This window comes from Mastomys coucha, unplaced genomic scaffold (genome assembly GCF_008632895.1).
Source record: "Mastomys coucha isolate ucsf_1 unplaced genomic scaffold, UCSF_Mcou_1 pScaffold9, whole genome shotgun sequence".
Taxonomy (NCBI): Eukaryota; Metazoa; Chordata; class Mammalia; order Rodentia; family Muridae; genus Mastomys; species Mastomys coucha.
In genome coordinates this window covers 48159083-48183151 of record NW_022196915.1, presented here as the reverse complement: position 1 = coordinate 48183151, position 24069 = coordinate 48159083, and the positions used below count along the sequence as shown (strand labels likewise).

Here is a 24069-nt window from a genome sequence, read left to right as displayed (position 1 = left end):
AAATTTGAAAAGTATAAATTATAACAATAATTCTAACAGATTAGCTGATAATATATCTCTAAGAAAACTAGCATTAAAATCATGTTAAATATACACAGGTAATTATTTCTGTGAAAGTAAATCAGACTCTCAAATTAACAAAAGAAAAAATTCACTTCCATGTGCTTGAGCTGATTTTGCATCTCTGCAGAGAATTCAGGCTCGAGTTTCCGTAGCTAGCTGTGGTGTTAAGAGTTAGGTGACCCTGTTTAAAAGAAAGTTGGAGCTTCAGATGCTTCCCTTCCATTGTGGCACAGTCGCATTAGTAATCCAGAATCTGTATGTTAGATGACCTTGTAATTACAGATGATCAGCCGTTCAACTCAAGCTTTAAGAATGGTTTATTTCCGGTGGGGTGGTAGGGGAAGTAAGGTAAATAAATACCGAAACCTTCGTTTTACTCATGGTGAAATGCTACTGGTTGCTTTTTTTTTTTCCCATATTTTTATCTCTGAGGAATTAGAATGGAAATATTTATAAATCCTAATCTTGTACCATCTAGGCTTGGGCTCATTAATTGGTCACATGGAAGCCAGCTTCAGTCTTGCATCAACTTAAGTTTCTAAAAAAGACATTTTTTTTCCAGTTGATAGTGTACTCCTACTGTGACCCATGTTACATGACCCTTATTGGTTTTGTATGCCTGTGTCTACCTTTCTCTTTTACTGTTTATTTAGTACTGTAGTTTCTCTTAAGAGAATGATTTATGTTAATCCTTTATGGAGTATGTGTAAGAGAAGGGCTTGTGGTCTTTTTATTTGGTTGGGTTTTGTTTTGTTTTGTTTTGTTTTGCTTTGCTTTTTGGTGATGATAGTGGTGGTGTTTTGTTTGGTTGGGTTTTTTATTTTATTTTTTCCTGTTTTCTTACAGTGCTAGAGATGAAAACCAGGGCCTTACAAGAACCTAGACAAGCTTTTTGTCTCCCTAGCCCTTCATCTGTGGAATATGGATGTCCTAGAAATTGTGGCCTAATGGTATTAATATGCTAGATGTGCTGAATTGAATAATGGTAGTGTTTTGTATTCATTATTCTAAGTAAAAAGATGTCCTTCAAGTTTGCTTTCTAGTTTGGAGTTCTAATTTTTGTTGCTTAAGAAATTCGTAGTCATACTTTTCTTTTGCTCCTTGTTTTCTTTTTATTTTTGATTTGATTTTTCACATTACATTTTAGCTACATAAACTTAATTATATAATGCCAATTTAAACTATATCATTTGAGGGGCTAGAGAGATGGCTCTGGTTAAGAATGCTTGAAGCTCTTCCAGAGAACCCAGGTTTGGTTCCCAGAACCTATAGCAGACTACATTGGGCAGCTTACAACAAAGCGAGTATCCAGGGTATCCAACACTCCCTTGCTGCAGGTAATACACAAATGGCATACTTGTACATATATGTTTGCAGAAAATTAATTTAAATATATATGATTAATAGTTTAAAGTCTTTGAGTATATCATCCACATTAAAAAATATTAGATTTTTTTTTTTATTTTATTTTTTTATCATTATACGTAAGTACACTGTAGCTGATTAGCTGACTTCAGATGCACCAGAAGAGGGCATCAGATCTCATTATAGGTGCTTGTTAGACACTATATGGTTGCTGGGATTTGAACTCAGGACCTTCTGAAGAGCAGTAAGTGCTCTTACCTGCTGAGCCATCTCACCAGCCCAGATTATCTTTTTAATAATACAGCAAAGATACAAAGAATTGTTCTAATAAAGAAACAAAATATAAAGGAAAATTCACGTTTAGTCCTGTCAGTATTGCTAATCCTGTAATCTATTAATGACAGAAACTAATTACTTCCTAACTCAGGAAACATTAAATTTAACTACTCTCAGAAGCTATGCTAGTTTTTAAAAAAAAAAAAAGCTATTTTCCATTAGAAAAATATGTCAGGTTAGCAATACAATAGTAGTGATACATAATCATACCAGTTTTAAAGTGTTATCAGTTGTTGGATTATGAATAATATAAATATGGGAGTTGATACTAGAGAAGGGGAAAGAGTCAGAATATTTTTATTATTGAGGAAGTTTGAATCCGTGATATGGCAAGTGATGAGATTTTTTTATACTTAGTAAAAATGTAATTGTGTGATAGATAAGCTGAAATTTTGTTTTTAATTACTTGTGATATAAATTTCTTTATAGTATCAACTCATGTCTTTTGTGCTACCCCAGAGGAAAATTTACCTATCTTAAGTCTTTTTAGGGAGCTGAAGATAGCTCAGCAATTAAAAACACTGGTTGCTCTTCCAGAGGTCCCAGGTTCTAGTCCCTATTCAGATACATACACAGGTAAAACACCAGCCCAAAATGAATGAATGAATGAATGAGAGAAAACTTGTTTAAAAAATTAGTTTCTTTAAAGGAAAATGTTTCCTGGGAGAAAATATATGCCACAAGTGAAAATTGGTTGCTTGATTTGGAGTTAACTAGTAATGAATTTGCCAGCTCCTGTCGTAATTGGGGGCAAAGACGAATGCCTTATGCCTACTGATAGGATGACTATTGACTTAGTAAGTATATGAAGTCTGTGTTCTGAAGGTTATATATTACTTTATAATTCAGAAGTTCATTGCATTCTCTAACTTTTTTTAGTTATTGAAGTTTTGAGAATTACAAAGTTTATTCTTTGACCACAAAGCCTTCAATATTTGATATGTATAAGTGTTTAATAGAATGATTATGCTGAACCTGTGCCTTTACACTTAAGCCATGATGATATTTCTATTAACAAAATAATAACCATGGAATTTATTAAGTTATATTACAAAACATGAACTATTTTTGTTTCCCACTTTGAGCAACTTTCACCTTCTAATTAGATTCAGTTACTAGAATTTACATATGAAGTTACTTTGGATCTTAGAAAAGTTAAAATTGACCAGAAATGTAACTCAGTTAGTCCAGTGCTTCCCTAAAAAGTGTGACACTCTGGGTTTGATGTCCTGCAACAAGTTGACTGGGTGCAGTGGTGCATACCTGCAGTCCTAGAGACGGGGTGGAGGGCAGGAGACAGGACGACTAAGGTCATCCTTGACAGTTGAGTGAAATTCAGGACAGCCCTGCTTATATGATCCCTTGTGTGAATGGGGGGTGAGGGAGAGGGGGAATGGGGGTCAGTGAAATTAAAACAGTTATACCAGGGTCTGAATTTTGGTGGGGTGTATATTTATTTTCTTTGTCTGAAACAGCTTATTTCTGAAACCCTGCCTGGCCTTGAATCTGAAGTAATCCTTCTGCCTCCATCTCTAGAGTGCCAAAATTATAGGCATGTTCTACTCACAACACTTAGCCACCTACCTGGTTTGAGTAGGAATTCAAATTTGCAAATATAATGATCTGATACAATGTGATTTTTCACTTTTAAGCATAAATGCACTGGGATAATATCCTCCGAACATTTAGTGTGATCATTGTTGTCTTCTTTTCTGAAATTTGAACTTTTTAAAATACATAGGAGTGTTTTGCCTTCATGTATGTCTGTGCGATACATGCTGGAGGAAGTGCTAAGGCTCCATATAGGTGCTGGGAATTGAACCTGGGACTTTTACAACAACAAAATGCTCTTAACCACTGAGCTAATAACTCTGCAGCCCTGAAACTTGAATGTCAAAGATTTCCATGTTAAAAATGAGCAAATTGAATACAGAATTGAAATACAAATTCAGTCGTCAGTTCATACCTGACTTGGTCTTAACTACCAGTTTAGTTTTCCTTTGATAGCCAGTAAATAAATTTTGGGTGTTTTGTTTTGTTATTGTTGTTAGAACACTTTATTTTTCAAATATTACATAAGCTCATTTTCTTAGAGAAAAATCAAATATGGAAATGGAATTTTTAAGTATTTAGTAGTATGCACTACAAATGATTTGTCACATTTCACATATCAAATTTTAGAACTAGGGTTTTAAAATGTTTAGAGAAGAAACAGTTCCAAAGACTTTATAGTGGCATATTGCCACATCAAAGATAGTATTAACATACCCAGCTTTTAACTTCCCAAATTTTGTTGCAGTATTTCATACCTTTAGCTTTGCTATTTAAGTAGGATTTTTTTGTGCCCTGGGATTTGTTGCCCTGTTATCAGAATTTAAACCTGGTAGTGTTTTCTCCATGTTCTTAGACAACTTCATAAGATGGCTCTGGTTCTGAAGCATCCTCCAAAGGCTTATATGCATGTTAATGGTTCATTTGCAGATCACAGAAACCAGGGTCAGTGTACTAGGAATAACAGCCATGGGAAACACTCAAAGGAGAGAATGTCAGGATTCTGTATTCTGTCATTGTGATCCAACAAATTACCAGTTGCTTATTATTCAATCAAAAACTGTCCCATTATGCTGATGCAGTCAAGACGATGATATAGCTTAAGCAACGTGCCTATAAATATTGTTTTCTTATACGAAGAATATTAATTTCAGGTATTTAAAGATTGCTGTATATTCATTCTTATGTACATGTAAGTTACTTTTCTAAGCAAGACATTTAGTTTACCTTTCAGAATGTTTTTTTTTTTTCCTTTAAGAATATTAGTAAAATGTTAAACTATGTAAAAACCCAACAAAGCAAATTATCCTGGTCCTTAGGCCAGAATATAAACCATTGAATTTAGAACCAGGAATGGTAGTGCATGCCTTTAATCCTAGCATGCAGGAGGGAGATCAGGCAGATAGATCTCTGAGTTCCAGTCCATCCTGATCTACAGAGTGAACTGCAGGACAGCCAGGGTTACACAAAGAAAACCTGTCTCAAAAAGCCATTGAATTTGTAATGATAACCATTGTATAAAGATAAAGGACAAAAATCACTTTTAGTAGCTTTTATCTTTAATTATTTTCAGGCTTTTACTTTTTAAAGCTGGCACACTTGAAAGCAAAGATTTAAAGACGGTTTACTATTTCAAGTGACCTAAGGTGAACAGGAACAGAGAAATGGCATGGGCCATACTAGAAAACAATTGCTACACAGTTGTCTAGTTTAAATGGAAAATCTGCTATGAACTGGAATAATAAAAACAGTTCTTTGTCAAGAAATAGGTTAAGTCCCCCCACTAAAGAGAAAAGACAGTCTTTTAATAGTATAAGAAAATCTAGGAATTCACACACACAAAAATGAAGTTGGACCTTATGTAATAAAAATTTTGTTTCAGGTAAGTCAAAGTCCTATCATATAAAATGATATTCCTTTAAAGGAATAGCCTTTTTAATAAGAAACATACAAATGGTTACTTAGGTGTGAGCTACAAGATTCCTGTTTTATATCTTTTTAGGAAACCAAATTGACTTGTTATGTTAAAATGATGATCTGAGTAATAGATAATAAATGACACTGAACTCAAAATAACTATTCCAGTATTGAGATAAATCTTGAGTGTTCTTGTGTAGATTGGGGGGGGGATTATATATTTTGAGAAATATGTCAAGTGTGTGCCTTCTAAGTATTTTGCTAGTATAAATTTCTTGAAACTGAGCTCTTATATGTTTTATGTTTGTCTTTTAACATAAAGCTTTATCCTATGACTTTGCTTTGAAAGGTGTGCTGCTCTTAATAAGGTAAAAACCAATTTTTATAACTGCTTCATGTGTTAAACACATTCAAAAGTTTGGCTAGTTTAATAAATCAGGTTCTTATTAAGTTGGCACAGAAAACTGACTTGTTTTTCTCATTTTATGATTACTATAAATTACAGCACTGTATTAACTTTACTATAGGCTTTTATTAAACTTATGACATAGAAATACATTTTATTCTGTTGAAAGCTTATAAAATTATACACATGTTAGATTTTTCAAACATGGATTTATGTATTCTGCTTTTTTCCTAAAAAACTTGTAAATTACTATTTAGGTGCTATGAGTTTTCAAAAATAAAACCTTGGAGTAAAGTAGCAGCACATAATGGTTTGTGGATTTTGAAAAGGTGCAGGCCATATTGTGCTGCCTCAAAATACAAGGATCTGATCTTCTGAAGAAAGTACCTGTCTTTTTATTCGTAGCTCCTCTGATAGCAGTGTCAGCAGTGCCTTAGCAGCACGTAAATATTGGCGTTAAGATTCTGAAGTTATCTCCAGTATTGACTGTGCTGCTGAAGTAAGGTTGGCGATACTCTACAACTGTAATTCAGTGTCTATTGATGGTACTTGTGGGTCTTCAAGTTTATAATTGCATTGGTGATTTTATGTTTAGTATGATTCTGTAATGATGTTTAGTAACAGCTCTCTACATATTGTGTCGGTTAAAATACTATATAATTGTGGGATGGTAATGTAGCTCAATGAGTAGAGTGCTCCTGCCTGCCATGTACAAGGTTTTAACCTTACCACTGCATACCAGGTACACACTTGTAATCCTAGAACTGGGGAAGTAGAAAAGAGAGAATTAGAGGCTTAACATCATCCTTGACCATAAAGCAAGTCTAAGACCTATATAAGGATGTCTTTTAAACAAACAAAACATAATTACTTCTGTTTTGTTTTGTTTTGTTTTGTTTGTTTTTTCAAGACAGGGTTTCTCTGTGTTGCCCTGGCTGTCCTGGAACTCACTCTGTAAACCAGGTTGGCCTCAAACTCAGAAATCTACCTGCCTCTGCCTCCCAAGTGCTTGGATTAAAGGCGTGAGCCACCACCACCCGGCACATAATTACTACAGTGTCTGAGGAGTTGATTCTAGGACTTCTAGATACCCACCCAGCTTTGTAAATGCTTGAGTCTCCTGTATAAAATGTCTGCGTGTGACCAATGCATAGCCTCCCTTATATTTAAAATTATCTCTACATTGCTTTTAATGTGTAGTGCAGTGGAATGTTAACATGGGTAGTTGTATTATTCAAATTATTACCATAATGAGAAGACAAAACTGTACTATTCAAATCAAAAGCAGATTTTGCCAAAGAAATCATTTGTTTTGTTTTGGTCTTTTGAGCCTAGGTCTCACAGTGTAGACCAGGCTGCCATGGAACTCACAGAGATCCTCTTGCCTCTGCCTCCCTTTAATTAAAACTGTGGGCCCCAATGCCTGGCCACCTAAATGTTTTGAATGTGAGGTTGGTTGGATCCACAGATGGAGCACTGAGTATAATAATATAACAAGTATTTTTGAGTATTGAATACCTTTCCAGAGTTTCTTAAGAACTACAGTGGTAGAATTATATATATATATATAACTAGTACAACCGAGTCTTGAGTTCTCTTTCCAGCATTTCCATATAAACGTTTTTTGAAAGAGTTTAGGAAGTACCATAGAATTTATTTTACTGTGTCTTTATATTCTATATGAATTTGAACTCAGATTACTTATAATAGAAAAATATTTTTCTCTTGATTTAAAGTTCTCTTTAGATACAGATAAAGTATAAAATGCTACAGATGATAACATAATCTTCAGTATAATGTGTCTTAAGTATTTCATTTTAAATGAAGGAGAAAAACATTAAAATGTGTAAGTTGAACTAAGCTTTAAATTTAGAAGAATCGTTAGAGGGGCTGACCTTATTGGTTAACTGAGGAAACAATCTGAAATTTAATTTGCAGCCTATGACATATTAGGATATTAATCCTAACTTAATACTGTTTTTCTTATTTTTACTAAAATGTTTAACAGGAGATTTTTAACAAGTCAAAAGTATGAAAGACTTCTATGCCTTAATATTTAACTTCAGGTTAAAGCTAACATAGTTCTTAATTTTATAATATTCAGAATATATTAATTTATTTCAAAGGAAATGTTCTTTTGACCACCCTATGAGCCATATTTGAAATGTTTTAAGTCATTATTTTAAAATGTTCAAGAAAATGCAGATATCTCATAGTAATGTCCTCTAACTCTAACTCTGTCATTACTATTTAGAAGGAGCCTCTTACCCTTTCAGATTGAAGGTTCATAATGAATTCTACCCAATATCGTGTGTTGTGGAAATCCTAAAAGTATTTCAGTTACTTTTTAAGGACTCGTCTTCAAAAGAACCACTACTCAATTCTAATTTAAAGGTAAAAATTAAGTAAGTTTTAACTAATTGATTTAATTAATTATAAGATAAGAGTACGTTTTAGGGGCAGTCACTTTTTTCTGATGGGGTGTCCATAACTAAAAAAGCAAAAGATTATATATTGTGGCTACAATGATATTGGTTCTATTACAAATCACTGTGGGCCACTGAGGTAAGCATTTGTTACATAAGCATGGTGTCTCTTCACAGCAATAGAAAACTCTTTGAGATTACTTTAATTGTACATAACTTCTTCCCCTACTTTTCTTTTTTTTAAAAAAACTTTTATTGCATGATTCCAATTTATCTGAATTTGTTAACATTTAAGAACATATTTTAAGTAAATAGGATTAAATCACATTCTTGTTTCCCTTTTGTACCCCTACTCCTCCCATAGACCCCCCTTCAATACTTACAATATCTTTTTTGTCATATTCTTTAAAATTTATAAAACATAACAATAAAAATGAATATTATAAAAGTTGTTTGATAAAAAACAACAATCAATTAAGTCTTATGTAGATGCTTGTCTACAGCAATAGTGAAAATACATTTTTCTCAATATAAATTTTAAATAACTCCTAACATATTAATTGTATACTTCAAAATAATACATCACTACTAGTATTTTCTTAAATGAACATATATAACTTCCCCTACTTTTCATAGGGAAGAAATAACCTGTATATAGTAAAATATACATTTAAGTGTAAATTTTAAATATGTATTCACTGACTTGGAAATCTAGAGTTAATTTCCATCCTTGTGACTAATTTTGAAGCATAAATAGTAGCAAGATTAAAGTTATTTATATTAATAACAATTTAGTTATCTTTCAAAGAAATAATTTCACATGAATGTTCTTTTATGATCTAGGGTTTTACACATACAATTTTACAAGTTAGCATTCTAATTAAAATTGGTTTGCTTGGTTTTGTTTTTTTCCTTTTGCAAAGGAATATTACTATCCTTGTATGAAAAATACTTTTTCTGTGTGTTGTTTCTCATTAAATACCATCTAAAAAGAGGGGAGTAAATGTCCTTATTGTTTTAAATAGATTTGGCTCCAGCAAATATTTATACATACTACTTACATATCTTGGAGAAATGAAAGACCATCAATGCATTCCATCTTCCAAGGAGTTAAGGGATAGCTTAGAATGAGTTTATTTCTAATACCTGGAACCTTTTAATGCACAGCTTATTCCTCCACTAGAAACTTAAGGGATCATGTTTGTTTTGGTTTTGCTTTGATTTTGTTTGTTTTCTTTTAGTGTGTAGCGATTAAACCCAGGATCTCAAAGAGGGCTCTACTACTAAAACATATACCGATACCAAAAATCAAAAATATTGATGCTACTTTTGTGCTAAGTATACCTCAGCCTTAACTTACTAATGCTTGTGCCCGATGGATCTTCCTTAGTGAAGCACCCTCCCCTTCACCCCCCATCTATCTTTGGTGATTCTATTAAATGATACCTTTGGAAAATGATAGTCTGCGTGTTTTTTCCCTTTGTATTACAATATTTAGGAATTCTGATACATAAACTTTCCATGTGCAATATTTAAAATTCCATTTTAATATGAATCAATGAAGTCTAGTATTGTGCTGAAATGAAAATTTAAATCTTAAAAGAAATTGTGAATATTAATAATTACAAGTTTTTATATCAATTTTTATATTTTCTAGTGGTATGAAAATGTTAAATGCTTGTCAGATAACATTAAAAATATACTTTAAGTGAGATATGGTACCCACATGTAAACCCAGCCGTGTGTAATTAAACCAAAAACAATACAAAAACAGCCAGACATGGTGACACACACCTTTAATTGAAATTGAAGCACTCAAGGCAGAGGTGTTTGGATCTCTGTGAGGTCAAGGTCAGCCTGGACAGTAATATTTGAGGTTTGTAGTATTTACATAGTAAAAGATAAAATTTCATTCTATTTCGGTGCTGAAGATCATAACAAAACCAAACATATAAGTCCCTGGCTTTCATGGAATTCACAGTACAAATGGGTAGTTGATGAATACTAGGATGAAGAAAACTATTACTGTTTTATGTTCTGTGAAAAAATTAAGCAAGATGGGAGTGATAGTTACTGCTATTTAAAAGTATTTTTTTCAAATTCACGTTTCAAAGATGTTTGAGGGATGTCCCCTGCAGGTAACATTTGAATAGTAAAAATGAGAGCATACCATATAAGGCATCCAAAAGAAGACCTATGAGTAGTTGAAATCACAAATATAAAGATTTTGAAGCTAACACATTTGGGGTGTTTACAGGGACAGCAAAAAGTGTGTGTGAAACAGAAGAGAGAGTTACAATTAATAGAATGGAAGCATGTTAGGAGTTGGGGGTGATGTGTCTGCTAGGAAAGGCTCCTGCAAAGCCAAGCCCAGTGACTGACTGACTTCAGTTCCCCGGGACCTACGTGATAGAAGCAGAGAAGGGTCTCAATTAATTTGCCTCTGGCCATATTCAAGTTGTGGCATGCATATACCCCACCACATATATATTTTTCTTCATATATATATATATATGTGTGTGTGTGTGTGTGTATTCTTTTAAAAAATATAAAGTCTGGTGTTGAAGTTTAATATAAAATTTGGTCTTAGTACTTTAGGGTAACTTAGGTAGACATTAATATAAAATCTAGTCTTAGTACTGTAAGATAACCTAAACAATTATATCTTCCTTAACCTTTTTGGCTTTTCCAAATAGAAGAAAATGTTTTTATTCTGACTCAAGAGCCTCCATCCAAGACCATTTAGAGAACAGGGAAAAATGTTTAAATGGGTGATTGACCAGCTTTTTATTAATCGTGCTTTGTTGGCTCTCAAGTTGTTTTCCTCTTGATCAGTTTAGCAAGAGTCAAAGTAAGTGGTTCCAAGAAACACTGAATTTGTTCATGTTTGTCAGCAGCCCAAACAGTCATAGTCTTTTGATTCCTCCAGTTTTGGAATTGCGGTACCTAAGTGCCTAGTTATTTCTCAGTTCTTGGTTAAGTCTCAACCAAGCATTTTTTTCCATCTGTTTTAGTCTATAAAGTTTTTATTACCTTCAATTTATACCACTGATTTGATTTTCTTAAACACTGCCCTTTCCTGCAGAATAAAATTCATAAGTCCACAGTTGGTATATCATGCATCAGCCTTTCTAAGTTGTTAATTTCCCCCCCCCTCGGATAATTAACTCTAAGCTTTTTATTTTTAAAGGCCCTTCCACACTGCATGCATTATTATTTGGGCATGTCCCGTGTGGCCATCAGGGGACAAACTTGGTGTGTTTCTTTCTTCAGTGTTTAAAAGAGTTCCAGGGATCAAACTCGGGTCACCAAGTTACACGGCAAGTACCTTTACTAGATATGCCATCTTGTTGGTTCCCTGTCTCTGGTACATTTCAAATGTTAGGCCAGATCTCTCAAGTGTGCCAAGTATTTCTTCAGCAGCATGCTGTTAATTATTTCTCCCATGAGCAGAAGAACTTAGTATCTGTATATGTGGTGGATTTTGATTTGATTTGATTGGTTTTGAGATGGCTTTTTGCTCCATGAACAGATGGTGTCACAGGAAAGTGCAACCTCACTAATTGTATATAGTTTTTAAATCTTTTTCATTATTTTAATGCATCTGACAAATATTAACATCTCTATCAATTGTGCCTCTTTTACTTATGTATATTATTCATCTTTTAAAGATACTAGGAATATAAATGAAATTTTAAACTTTAAAATACAATATTAAGATATCCAGAATGGCAAAGCACTAGCCTAAATATTATATCCTAACATTCATATATTAATGTATTTTAACAATTGATAGCCAATAATATATTTTTCAGCATTCAACTAGCTACAGTAGTTCAATTTTAGAATTTTTAGCTTAGTAAATAAACTCCAGTGATTTCCTGTGTTTATTGTGTTAATAGTGAAACATTTTGAAACATTTGTAAAGTGTCTAGTATAAGTTAATATGTGCAGGTGTTTAAAGTATAGGTGAATGAGTGAACAAATTATAAGTAAATTGAGATTATAAAATATTACAAGTAGGACTCGGGTGAGAGCCGCCATTTTCTCTCCGGGATTAAACAAGTAGTGGAAAAGTGACAATGGTATATGAGTCAGATGCATGAAGTTCCTTGAAAAATATCACAATATACTGAATGTATGGTTTAAATGGAAATGTCATCATCTGAAAGGAAGACTATTTCTTTCAGTATGACCGGAAGAACAAAAGAATGTTTCTGAAGCAAATTATAGAAAGGTCACTAAGTTGAGGAATACTCCTGGTAGTTAATAAAAATCCCACAATACTTACACTGGAAGTATCTCAAGGTTACTCTATATTCCTTTCCTAGTCATGCCATAATTTTAAAGTGTGAAAGAGAGTAACTTGAGTTTTTATAATTAACGAGCTGGACTTACTTTTTAAGTATATGTTAAAAATATCATTCATCCAAGTTTTTCTCATTCAGTCCAATACCTAAAGCATCAATCAAAGTGATATGTACATGAGACCTATTCCATTTGATATTTTGTTCATACATCTTAAAAAAAAAAATTACAAGTAGATTCATTAGATTTATCACTGGTTTACTGTGGGTAAGAGAAATTTTATTAAGGATGATCAGAGTCTTATTTTCTTTATTATAAGTAGTATGTGTTTGGCTTTTGAAGGGAGAGAAATTCTTGAAAAAAAATTAAAAATCATTTGAAGTAGTCGTGTTACCTCATGGTCACTCCCTTTGGAAATTTATGAAAAAGGAATGGTATTGGGCAGACATTTTAAGCGTTACAAACAAGAATTAACTATTAGAACTAGGCAAATTTCAAAATTAGATAATTCTAAAATTAACTAGCATTTTTGCTGTAAGTTTTTAAAGCAAGATGAAAAGATTTTAAGAATTAATCGATTCATTTTTAAAATTTAAGAGAGTGTGTCTGTGTATGTACATGTACTTGGATGCATGCGTACACAGCACACTAGTCAGAGGCGTCAAATCCCCTAGAACTGGAAGTCACCGGCATTATGAACTGCCTGCCATGGGTATCAGGAACTGATCTCTGATCTTCTGCAATAGCAATAAGCACTCAAGCCCCACTTCTTGAATTCTTAGTTGAGAGATTCCAGTATCATTTGTTCTTCCAACCTCAAGGCCTCAAAAGGAAAGTATTAGAGGAAAATGGTAAGCAAGTCTATTGTCGTTTTGAAAACTGCTTATAAGCTAAGTGTCTTAGTTAAGGTTTCCATTCCTGTGAAAAGTCATTATGACCAAGGCAACTCTTTTGGGTTTTCGAGACAGGGTTTCTCTATATAGCTCTGGCTGTCCTGGAACTCACTCTGTGGACCAGGCTGTCCTCGAACTCAGAAACCCACCTGCCTCTGCCTCCCAAGTGCTGGGATTAAAGGTGTGCGCCACCACTGCCCGGCCCCAAGGCAACTCTTGTAAAGGAAAACATTTCATTGGGGCTGGCTTACAGGTTCAGAGGTTCAGTTCATTATGTAGGTAGTCGGGAAGAATGGCAGTGCCCAGGCAATTATGGTGCTAGAGAAGGAACTGAGAGTTCTATATCTTGTTCTGAAGGCAAGCAAAAGACTGACAGCTGGGCAGCTAGGAGGAGAATCTCCAAGCCCACCCCCAAAGTGACATACTTCCTCCTACAAGGCCACACCCACTAATAGTGCCACTTCTTGGGGCAAGCTCATTCAAACCACCACATTAAGTAAATACAAATTATATTTTGAGGGTTGGTGACAGTTTTTTGGGTTTTTTTAAAGCTCTGGCTGGCCTAAAACTCACTATGTAGACCAGGCTAGCCTCGAACTTTAAAGATCCACCTGCCTTTGCTTCCAAGTGCTAGGAGTAGAGGCATGTAACCAACATGCCCAGCCAGAATATGGTTTAGTTTTTCTTCATAAATACTGGATAATGCAATGAAACTGATTGTGGTATAAAAATTAAGATTTATGGGCTAGAGAGATAGCTTAGCTGTTAAGAGCACTGGCTGCTCTTCCAGAGGTCCTGAGTTCAATTCCCAGCAATCCTATGGTACCTCAGAACCATCTATAATGAAATCAGAAGCCTGAGCAACAAAGTGATAACCTATGTCAATTAAAAAACCCAAGACAAAGGCAGTTAGTGGTGGTCGCATTATGTTTTTCTGGGCATGTGTGGACATGTCGTGTTTTGTTTTTATTTTCCCTTAGATTTCATTTTTATATTATATGTGTGTTTTCTTCATGCTTATCTGTCTACCACCTGTGTATCTAGTGCCTAGGAGGTCAGAAGAAAGTATGGGATTCCCTGGCACTGGATTTATGGACTGTTGTGAGCTACAACATGGGTCTGGGAATCAAACCTGGGTCTCCTGCAAGCTCTTAGCTGCAGAGCTGTCTCTCCTGTTGGTTTGTCTCAACATGCTTGGTAAGCTTTAAAGAGGCTACACCCTAGCCTATTTAGCCTCAACTGTTAGAAAAAGGATTTATCTGTGAGTTTAAAGTTATTACTTGTATAATAGTAATGGAAAACATATAAAAGCAAATATAAAAAGGATAAAATTTTAATATTTTTATTTGAGCTTGAGACTATAGAAACTGTTTTCTGTGGGCTCCTTCCTTTATCATGCCTTCTTACCCTCTTCATGGTGGGAAAGCTACTTTAGGGAAAGACCGTCCTTAAGTTTTGTGATTCAATGACCACATTAAGTTTATCAGAATACAAAATGAAATTCATGTTTCCTGTTGTTATAAACTATTCTTGAATCATTGTCGTGTAGCATGTATAAGGTCCAGTATTGTCTTGCTCCTCATGATGTTAATGATGATTCTTTGTTAATGATGCTTCTAAAATTGTTACTGTTAGTAAACATGACAATGATTATTTAGGTAAATAAATGTTTGTCCTATTACAGTGAATGTTTTTTTCTGAATCTTACTCATTTAGAATGTAAGCAAAAAGTTTTCACCTCATTTTTCTCTTTATTTTTTTATAATGTAAAACTCAAGAATGTGGTATACAACTATATTAATAACCCTTACTAGGCTAAGCTGATTAACAAGGAAATAATTTGCTTCAAAAACAAGTGTGTAATTGAAATTTTAAGTCAAAACCAGTAAGATGGCTCAGCAGGTAAAGAGACAAGCCTGAGAATGCATGTTTGATCCCTGGAACAAACCAATTTCTGCAAGTTGTTCTCTCACCTCCATACACATGGAGGTAAAATGAATTTAAAACCTGTAACTTGTTCATTTTATATTTGTGTATGTGAGTAGGCACATACATGCTCTCTTTCTCACATGCCACAGTATTAGAGTAGAGGCCAGAGAACCACTACTTATGTGAGTCCCTGAAGTCAAGCTAGGTTGTCAAGCTTGGAGTCAGGTGCCTTTACCTGATCCATCCTACCAGCCTAAATTAAACTTCAAATTAGAGTCGTCTTTAGAAAACATCCAGCCATGCATGGTGGCTCATACCTTTAATCCCAGTGCTTGGGAGGCAGAGACAGGTAGATCTCTGTGTTCAAGGCTAGCAGAGTCTTCAAAGTGAGTTCCAAGACAGGCAGGGCTATACAGAGAGAACCCTATCTCTGAGAACTGAAAGAAAAATAAATAAAAAGAAAATGCCCAAAAGTAAAGCTTTGCAATAATAGCTATCATAAGTTTTTAAAATTAGTGATTCTGATTTGCTTGGGAGCCTCCAAAATGTGAGGAATTTGTAGTATTATAAGTTGGTAATTTGTCTGTTATAGATTGTGTATCTGTAGCAGGAACAGCTCAGGTTTGAGATCAGGTTAAGTTCTGAAGAAGGAAAATACAATCAGAAATGTTCTTTCTAGAAAGTGGTATGTTGGTGTAACTCAAGAAAATTTTGCAATGGTTTTAAATATTTTCTCCAGAAGTTCTGTGTTGGTATAACTCTAGAAAACTTTGTAATGACTTTAAATAGTTGTCAGGTTATCAGGTCTAAACGAAAGTGGGGAAATGGCTAACTGTGGTATCTGTTAGTATACCAAAGAGCATGCCGGTATCCTAGCTCTTCTCAGCTTTTCTCACCCCACCCCTACCCTAAAGTTCTTCAATTCCTGGGCTTCCCTTCCTCCAGCTTTTCATTCCTATATAACCATGCCATTTGAGCCGTGTAGTCTCTTTTTTTGTTTTTTCGAGACAGGGTTTCTCTGTATAGCCCTGGCTGTCCTGGAACTCACTCTGTAGACCAGGCTGGCCTTGAACTCAGAAATCCGCCTGCCTCTGCCTCCCAAGTGCTGGGATTAAAGGCATGCACCACCGCCCAGCACTCATGTACTCTCTTGACTCTCAGTCCTAGACTCTCACTTTCCCACCTCTGAGGCCCAATCATTCTGCTAGCTATACTTTCTCTTCCTACTCTGGACTCATCTAGATGTGCCCAGCTGTGTTCTCCTACAATAAAAATCCTCTCCTGAGCCATACCCTGGATTAGTCATGTCCTCGTCTCAGACACTTGTTTTTTGTGAGAAACTAAATTCTTTCAATCGTGTACCAGATTGCTTTGATTTCTCTGTGGTCAAATTGAAGGATTAAATTTGAATTCTGTAAATAAAGATTCTGAAAAACTAGCATACAAATTCTTCATTTATGCAAATCAAACTATTGCTAATAAACATTTCTTTTCCCAAACTGTTGTGATTGGAAGTCTTTCATATATGGCTAATGTTAAATCACATGTAGAGTATAGGTATAAAACCAACAATGTATTGAAATAAAGGGAAAATATGAAATATTCAGATGTCTTGAGCAGCCAGAGGAACTACAAGGCTTTGGGGGGGGGGGTACTTATTTATTGCACTGACAGACAAAATTGAGGGGACTAAGCTTCCAGGAGGTAAATAAACTCTAAAAGCCCATTTACCAACTATGGAGTATGCATTATGGTAATGACATGTCCTAAGGACCTGAGAATTGATGAAATGGGAAGAACATTTTAAAGGCTTCTTGAAATGAAGAAGGTAAGACTTCTTACCTTAGGGTGAGAGATGGCTCTGTGGCTAAGAGTACTGACTGCTCTTCCAGAGGTCCTGAGTTCAATCCCCACAACCATATATGATGGCTCACAACCATCTGTAACAGGAACTGATGCCCTCTTCTAGTGTGTCTGAAGACAGCTACAGTGTACTCATATAAAACAAATCATTTAAGTAAAATTCCTCACCTTAAAAATATAAAGCATTGCTCCTTCAGGAGTCGTCAAATCCAGGTCTTCACACTACCCAGTACTTATTGTGATAGAAATAAGGAAGATGATAAAGAATGCCTGTGGTAAGCTGTATGAGGCAGTGTTACACCCAGGTTGTCATATCTCCCAATGGTACTAGATGTCCCGCTGTTCAGATAGTTGTCAGGTCCCACAATAGCATAATTATTCCCTAAGAAAATGACGTTTGTCCTCAAGAAATATATGCTACTTATAGGTCATAGTTGCTCTAGATTTTAAAGTAGTAGGTTTTGTCCCACTTAATTAAATGACATCCTTCTGGGATGTCATCATTGTCTAATCACACCTTTGCCATTAGTGAACTAAACTTCTTACAGACACTGAATATGTGTCCTGAATACCTCCTGTCAGCTAGCAATGCTTAATTGCTGGTTTCATTCTGCCTTTGATAGTAAATCTAAGTTTTTTGGACAGTCCTACACAGCCTGTAGAAATTTTCTTGGGTATTGATTCAAAAGAGTAGCCTTACTTATATGCAACTAGTTTTATTACATCATAATAATATCATTTTGTATTTCTTACTAGCCTGTTAGTGAAATACACGATGTCTTGGCTCATTATTATTTTATTTTGGTTTTTTGAGACAGGGTTTTTCTGCGTAGCCCCGGCTGGCCTTAAACTCAGAAATCCGCCTGCCTCTGCCTCCCAAGTGCTGGGATCAAAGGCATGCACCACCACTGCCTGGCTAATGATTAGTGTTTTAAAAAGGACATTTAACTCCATTCAGTAAATATGTTAGTTCTGTTATTTAATAGAATATAATAACAGTATTAGTGTGGCTAGCCAAATAAAGACAACTTGTTGATCAGCTAGCATGAAATTGTGTGTTCAGTAGGAATTTTCAGCCCTCAGTTAAGAAAAATTTATAGGTCACCAACATGACAGTTTTACTGAAAGACAAGATGAACATGAAAGTTGTGGAACAATATTTCGTGTATAACACAATCATAAGTGTTCTTTATTTCTCATAAAGATAACATAGTAGGATAAAGTTCACAAAGCTTATTTATTTACCTCTAGTATTTCAAAGCTAAAAGAATCTATGGTAATATATATTTTAAACCTTCAGAAAAATCTAGAATAAAAGTGGTTCCCAGATGTTCTTGCAAAAATATTAAAGCACTTTGGAAATAAGGAATTCCAGTTTTGCTACAACCTCAAGATTAAGGGTTTTAAATGTATTAAGTACTCTGGGATCTTAGTATGGGTCAGGGAAACACTTGACAGTGTTAAAAACCTAAAGTATTAACATTTTCTAGATGTAGTGGTGCATATCTTTAATCCCAGAATTTGGGAGGCAGAGACATGCAGATCTCTGAATTTGAGAGCATCCAGAGCTACACAGATAAACAAGATAGAACCTGAAATTTTTTTTGCCTAATTAAGAAATTCATTTATGTTCCTAATGCTTTCCCATACTGACTTACCTGTTTGCCCAAACCAGAGTACCAAGACTGTCTAACCAGCCTTAAACTATAGTATTCATGTTTGCCCTACATTTGGAAATTTTAGTCCTGAACTCTACTTTTGTTTTAGAGCCCAGTTATACAAAATCACTAGTGCTGGAAGCTTAACCACTCCTTTATTTATTTATTTATATTTATTTATTTTGGTTTTTCAAGACAGGGTTTCTCTGTATAGCCCTGGCTGCCCTGGAACTCACTCTGTAGACCAGGCTGGCCTCAAATTCAGAAATCCACCTGCCTCTGCCTCCCAAGTACTAGGATTAAAGGCATGCTCGACCACTGCTTGGCTTTTGTAAACTTTAATGAAAATTCATTTATGAATCTCTATAGTTGATTACTACCAAATTAGGCTTGTTCTAGCTGTCAAAAAATGTTTTACTATAGATTTATTCCTTTGTATTTTTCTGATATGAATGCTATTTAGTTTTTAATTAGTTTTTATAAAACTAACTGACCACTGTCAAGTTCATCTTGTAACAAGACAGTATAAGATGTTGCTTTGAAATATTTTAACATTAAGTTTCTCAAAACATCAGTTAGCTTGTCCTTTTGTAATTGCTCAGTAGAGTTTATTCAACCAGGTCATTGGGTTGGGTGGGTTTTTTGATGTTGTCATCTGCTTGGTTTTTTTTAGATAGGCTCTTTCTGTGTAAACCTGACTGGCCTGATCTCACTCTGTAGACTCTGCTGGCCTAGAACTAGATCATCCTGCCTTTATATGGTTTATTTTAGGACCAGATCTTACTCTTGACTCTGGTCTCTAGTTCATGGCAGTCCTCCTACCCCATCCTACAGGGAAAACTATTATAATCCTTTTATTAAGGATTATTAAAATATCCTAATAACTCTAGGTAGGTTTTATAATAATAATCCTACCTAAATGAAGGTATTCTGCTTTGATATTCATGTATGTAATAAGTATGTTCTATAAATTGCTATTATATTTATTTAAGTTTCTTTAGATTCATAGATTATATGCTGAAATATAACTTGATATAACAATATACTTGATACAACATTGATATAGCATAGTAGATATGAATACCTAATAAATAAATGTTTAACAGCAGTCTCAGAATGTAAATCATAAACATTTATACTTTTACCAGTGTTTTAAATTTTATTTTTGCATAATTGAAAATGTGAGAATTATCATAGAAATAGTAAAATGAGGTTTTTAAATTAATTTCATACTATTTTCAACCTGTTACTTGTCCATTTAAGGAAAAAATTATGCTACGTTTAAAAAAATTAGAATTAAGATTAATTAAAGAACCCACAGAATAGTATGCAAAGTCCCAGCAAACATCCATGAGATTGTTTAGATGATTCTACACATAAGAATCTGCAAGTTGCTCATTTTTAACCTCAATTTAAAGGTCTCAGACTATGTAGCTTCCATTCTCATTCAGCAATGCATACACAGTTATTCATTGATCTAACAAGTTACCTTGTTTAAAGACACTTGCCTCTGTTACTAGTCTTTAGTGTCACCAGGATGTATTTCCTTAGCATAATAATTGAGCATGTAGGAGAAGTTTAAGATTCCCTCCTAAGTAAAGAAGGACATGAAAATAAAGGAGAGGAATGGAATGGGCATGATACTGTGTAAGACATTTATAGGTTGAAGATGTGGCTTAGAAGAATACTTGTCTAATATGTGCAAGACCCTGCAGTTTATTCCCAAGCACTAAAAACCATAGATTTGCGGGGAGGCGGGGGAGGGGAGTTTGCTAAGGAAATTCTTGAGTGACTTGGTAACTTTTCCAAGGAAATAACAATGTAAACAAGATTAAACTTTTCTGTCGTAGACTTCAGGGTGGTCTTGAAAATTGGCTGTGCTGCTAGTAAGCTGTGAAGCTTAACCAGATTTGAGAATTTGGATTCTGTCACATCCTGAAACTTTTAGTCCTAAACAAGGATCAACTTCCAAAAAATCATATTTATATATATTTATTATAACAACATGATACAAGTAAAGGGGGAAACTTGAAGCTACATGGAAAATGTAATGTTACCATGCTTTTCTGGAATTTTATGTTTAACTTGGCCATAATACGAAACTTGGATTTGTTATTTTTATTTTTTCCTTAAAACAAAATTAGCTCCACTGCACCTTGGAGAATAGGTCTGAAAGAGAAAACATAAGTATTGATGGTGCACACCTGAAGTTTAATACTTGAACTGAAAGAATAATAGAATTCTGTCTCCAAAAATGAATAAATGAAACCTTTTTTTTCTTTTGGTGGTTTTTTGTCGTTTTGGTTGATTGGTTGGTGGGTTTATTGAGACAGGGTTTCTCTGTATGGCCCTGGCTGTCCTGGAACTCACTTTGTAGACCAGGCTGGCCTTCAACCCAGAATTCCACCTGCCTCTGCTTCCCAGGTGCTGGGATCTTTTACATTTTTATCGGACAAAATAATTGACTTTGGTTAATAGGGAATTGTGCAGTGCAGGTCATTGATGTTTACATTCACTGTGAACCTTCAAGTGTCTAAGTGCATTACAGCAACTGCAGTATCTCAGTGTCATCTTAAAGTAGTATTTTATAAGATCTTAGGATAAATTCTTATATAATGTATGTGTAGAAATTATGAGAATTGTACTGACTTAAATCCTGTAAACCCAGTATTTGGTCATTTTTGTATGTAACCCTGCTGGCCTGGAGTTCAGGGTCGTCTGCCTTGTCTTGCTTCCTGAGTGCTAAGATTGAATAGTACATGCTGGGATGTATGTAGTTCAGTTGCTAAAGTGCTTGACTAGCATTAGGAAGCTGGAGATTTGATCCTTAGCATCTCATAAGCTGGGCCTAGTAGTATACAGCACTTGAAGAGCACAATTAGGATACATTTCATGGTCATATTCAGTCGTGTATCAAGTTTGAGACCTCAGATATATGACATTCTGCCGCCCCCAAAGAATTAGAATTAGAATTACTAATTTGGCATTAAGGTTCAACTTGAAGAATTATACTCCTTTAAGCAAACTAATCAAAATTGTACTAATTTCACAGTTCATTTGAAAGATGCACAACAAATACTTCAAATTACAAGTCATTTCAATTAAAATATGTTGGTTTTAAACTGGGAAATTGCTTCAGTCAAAGGGGTTGAATTATCAAAAATCACTTTTGTTGATGAGCTATAATGCCAACTACAAAATAGTTTATAGCATGACTTTGTTTATACAATGGATAGATTGCTGGGAGTCAACTCCAGGGCATCAGTTATACTAGGAAAACATGCTACGCCCGAGCTACAACCTCATTTAAAAACAAAATTTTTCTATATATTACTATTCCTGTTGGTTTATGTTTGATATTAAAGGTGTTTGACGTATTTATAACTTAGCCAAAAGTCGAGTATCAAACCAACAAATAGTTTCTGTGGTAAAACAGTTTCCTTTCTATCTTAATCTGCTTTATGACTTGTTCTTTAGATGTTAATTTTGAAACCATGGATACCACAAACCCCCTCCCCACAAAAAGGCGGGGGATGAGGTTTGGGAGGTTGGAGAATTGACCAAATTGCTTGAAGCATGTGAAGAAGGAAATAAACTAGAAACAGAATGACATTGTACAAAACAATGTCTGGCTCACTTAGTAGACAAAGTGCCACATGAGTTAATCCCTTCAGTACAAAACTGTAAGTAATTTGAAGCTCTTATATAGAGATTGGGCAGTTGCCAGTAGAAATGTCTTTGAGAGTAGGGATGTGGCTCAGTTAGTCTGCCTAACATACACAAAAGCCCTGAATTTGATCACTAGCACCAAAAACAACTCTGGGTGTGCTGGCATATGCCTATAGTTTTGGCACTTGAATGGTTGGCAGAATGGAAGTTCAATTTGTCCTCAGCTATATAAGGTTGGCATTAAGCTAACCTGTAGGAAACTCCATCCAAAAAAAAAGTCTTTGTTTTGTAAGTTGTGGTCTACCATCTTGCAAACTATAGGACACAATGAGTTCTCAGATGGCCTGGCTTATACTAGTTTTGTTTGTTTGTTTGCTTGTTTGTTGAGACAGGGTCTTTGTAGTTCTGCCTGGCCTGGGACTCACTATGGTGACAAAACTGTCCTGGAATTCATAAAGTCTTACAGCAAGCAAGTTGGACACAATTATTGTAGTCCCCTAAGAGTAAAGAAAATCTAAACCACCAGGGGGTGGTGGCGCACACCTTTGATCCCAGCACTTGTGAGGCAGAGGCAGGTGGATTTCTGAGTTCTAGGCCAGCCTGGTCTACAGAGTGAGTTCCAGGACAGCCAGGGCTACACAGAGAAACCCTGTCTCGAAAAAACCAAAAAAAAAAAAGAAAAGAAAAGAAAAAAGAAAAAAAGAAAAAGAAAAAAATCTAAACCAAATAGTAGCAATAAGAATGGAACTGATCCTGAAGCAGAGTGATACCTAGCCATTGGGAGGCTAAGGAAGGAGGAAGGGGACCACAGTTTAGAATCTATCTGAGCTACATAGACCCAGTCTCCAATGAGAAAATTGGTTGTGAAAGAATAAATACAACATTTCAAAGTAATATATATATATATATATATATATATATATATATATATATATGTGGATCATTAAGATGAAGGTATAAAAGTCACATGCTCTTCTGTAAGGTGATGGTACTAGTACTGAAGGATGACAAGCTTATGAGAAACCATCTGAAACACTGAACTTTTTTACAATATTACATTTGAACTGATATTTAGGCATTTATTTTTAAAAATGCCTTGATTAAAGGTCATTGACTTAGCCAGGCAGTGGTGGCACACACTTTTAATCCCAGTACCTGGGAGGCAGAGGCAGGTGGATTTCTGAGTTCTGAGACTGGTCTACAGAGTGAGTTTCAGGACAGTCAGGGCTACACAGAGTCCCTGTCTAGAGGCAAAAAAAAAAAAAAAAAAAAAAAAAAAAAAAAAAAAAAAAGTTGTTGACTTTATCAAGCTAAGACTGAAAAGTTCAGGATAAGACAGACAAATTTGGCCATAATTCAAAAATAAAGTCAATAAGAGTAGACAAGTTCCCTGAAGGACAATAATTCCTTTAAAAAAAAAAAGTTTATAGGACTAAAGAGATGGCTCAGAGGTTTAAAGCACTTGCTCTTACAGAGGACCAGGGTTCAGTTCCAAAACCTACATCATGTTTCATAACCATCAGAAACACCAGTTTTCATGGGATACACAGACATACATGCAGGCAAAATCCTCCCAAAATAAATCTTTAAAGGAATTGAATAAAATTTTATATAGTGTCAAGGTTTCTATTCCTGCATGAGCATCATGAGCATCAAGTTGGGGAGGAAAGGGTTTATTTAGCTTA

At 34.8% G+C, this 24069-nt stretch overlaps 1 long non-coding RNA gene across 1 annotated transcript; it reads left to right on the top strand.

Annotated features, from left to right (window-relative positions):
• Positions 1-1604: 1604 nt before the first annotated feature.
• On the top strand, positions 1605-8121 carry LOC116085270. Its single transcript, XR_004116471.1, has 3 exons — positions 1605-4469; positions 5555-5600; positions 7893-8121. It is a non-coding gene; the product is annotated as an uncharacterized LOC116085270 (long non-coding RNA).
• The last annotated feature ends 15948 nt before the right edge of the window (positions 8122-24069 follow it).